This window comes from Penaeus japonicus, unplaced genomic scaffold (genome assembly GCF_977035675.1).
Source record: "Penaeus japonicus unplaced genomic scaffold, GWHDUDI00000001_assembly GWHDUDI00000041, whole genome shotgun sequence".
Classification (NCBI taxonomy): domain Eukaryota; kingdom Metazoa; phylum Arthropoda; class Malacostraca; order Decapoda; family Penaeidae; genus Penaeus; species Penaeus japonicus.
Window position 1 is genome coordinate 1,791,529 of NW_028234443.1, and position 2,500 is coordinate 1,794,028.

General features: G+C 42.6%; 1 protein-coding gene across 1 annotated transcript in view; it reads left to right on the forward strand.

The window, feature by feature from the left end:
• The first annotated feature begins 2,122 nt into the window (after nucleotides 1–2,122).
• LOC122258232 (beta-galactosidase-1-like protein 2) overlaps nucleotides 2,123–2,500 on the forward strand; it is a 22,529-nt gene continuing 22,151 nt past the window's right edge. Inside the window, exon 1 of the mRNA XM_043024079.2 lies at nucleotides 2,123–2,401. The gene's annotated coding sequence lies outside the window, so the exon portion shown is untranslated. The remainder of the gene's footprint in view (nucleotides 2,402–2,500) is intronic.

Consider the following 2,500-nt stretch of genomic DNA (forward strand, 5'->3'; position numbering starts at 1 on the left):
AGAGCGAGAGGAGAGAAAGAGAAGAGCAGAGTCGAGAGATAAGAGAGAGGAGAGAGAGAGAGAGTCGTAAGAGAAGAGAGAGAGAGAGAGAGATGAAGAGAGGATGGAGTGCACGAGACGAGATGATCTGGACGAGAGACGAGTCGATGCCTGAGTGAGAGAGCGATCTAGAGAGACGCGCGATGCGGCTAGCTCTCTCTGATCGCCGCTCGCTCTCTCTCGAGTGAGGAGACGGCCTTAAGTGGGTAAGCGCACACCTCCGGCAGTCTCTGTTCAACTCAACCCGTATGCGCTAGTAATATTGCTCCACAACTCACGAGCGCCTAGTGTCCATTTATCACAAGACCAATCACACCTTAATCTTTTCTGCTCCTAGATGCGTTCTCTCGCCCCGTGATCACGCGTTTTATCATTAGATCGAGTTTACGAGAAACTTTCCATCTCCTGTGCTTCATCGTTTGATTAGGTAGAGGAACCATTACAGTCATTTTTTTAGTGTGTATCTTAATCGTGTGTCAAGTAGGGGTATAGGAAGCTATGACTTTTATTTTATTCATTGTGTCTCTTAATCAGGTACTGGGTATATAGTGGGTCCTTATTACAACCTATTAGTGCATCAGTTTCGTTCTAAATCACGTGCTGTAATACAATTCAATTGTAATACTCAACGTATAAATCAACCTCCGCGATAAGCGAATACCAAGTGTCTTTATTTCAATAATGTCGCCCTTAATCATGTAATGGGTATATAGAGACTGGGTATAGAACGGGACCTATAATAGAATGACCTTAAAGTTTCATCAGTGCTGTATGCTCGCAACCCTTAAGGCTCGCGTTTACTCTCTAAATCAAAAAAATATATAAATAAAACAAAGACAAAAAAACAATTAAAAATAAAAAAATAAAAAAAAATAAAATAAAATAAAAAAATATATGATCTAAATAAATTTATAAAATATTAATAAAAAATAAAAAAAATGAAATAAATTAATAAGAATATAAGAAATAACCTAAATAATAATTCAGATAATTAACCTAAATAAAAAAAATAGTAATGCAAAATAAAAAAAGATTATAAAAAACACATATAAGAGAGAGATAGATGTGAGAGTACAACTTATTAGATCATCAATATTGATACTTCAGTTACACCAATATATTTAATTAAATTTGATTGTTGGGTCGTTGGGAGTCCTCAGTCGGAAAGTACAAGAATAATATCAATGACCGATCTACCTCTTACAAGACCTCACCGTGGTAACAGTCTGTGACCTCGAGTCTGTACCGGCGGTTCTATTTCAGTAACATTGACAGGAGCTACTTTGGAATGATTGACAGTGGCAGCTTCGGTAATGCTTCAACACTCTACGATGTTCAGATCCCTTCAAGTGAGCGAAGAAACGACCGGTCTGTCACTCCACAGGTCATTCAGTTCAGCAGAACTACTTCAGATGTTATGTTCATAGTAACCTTCGCAGACTGGACAGACTTGCTCACAGTTTCTCTTTAAAACACGCTGAGGCCATTCGATATATTGATTTCCGTAGCACGCATTGAAGGCTTGTCTTTTAGCCATTATACAGTTGGCAGTATTAGTAACGTCAGGTTTATTTCAAGTCACTCGCCTAGGTCTACTTCCGGTGACATGGTAGGCCTAGGGATTCTGGTTTTGGCAATACTTGTGGGAGTCACTGCTGGTAAGGGCACCTGGTTCTATTTTTAGTCTCCGTGTATCCACTGCTACTAAGACTTCTGTTTCTGCCTTTTTATGATATGCTCCCTCCTCTTTTTGCAGCCAGCGAGAGAGAGAGAGAGAGAGAGAATGAGGCGCAAATTATCACGCGATCCTCTCAGGAAGAATTTTTTACGTGTTGCTTCATTTGAAATGGGTGTGTGTGTGTGTGGGGGACCTTTCGTCACAGACAGCGTTCGAGTTTTATCTAAATTCCTATTATCAAATCTTCCATTCGGACAGTCTTAGGAACTTGGTATTATATATATATATAGAGAGAGAGATATACATAGATATTACGGCGAGGAAATATGGATACATATTCCAAACGATTAATAATCGGAGGCCAGTGGTATCCCCACGGACGGCGTAGCTACAGTGCTGAGTCACCGTATGAGGCGATGGTGGTAGAGGTGGTGGTAGAGGTGGTGGTGGTAGAGGTGGTGGTGAGCGCGTGTGACTCCTCCGCTCGCTTTCCCGCAGACTCAATCGCTATCTGCCTCATACCCCTTGCTGTGTGCTAAGTAAAGTCATGCCTGCGCGCCGCGAAATCGCGCTCACCCTCGGCTGCTCTCTTATAGCCCGCCGCAGGCCCCGCACCGCCCGTCCGCCCATTCGCCCGCCCGCCCGCCCGCTTGCCTTGACGACGCCGATTCTCGTGCAGAGAGGGTGAGTCAGTGAGTCAGTCAGTGAGTCAGTCAGTGAGTCACGGAGGGTTTAGTATTGTCATGATGTTAGGGAGATACTCTTCCTTCTTCTTTTTCTTCC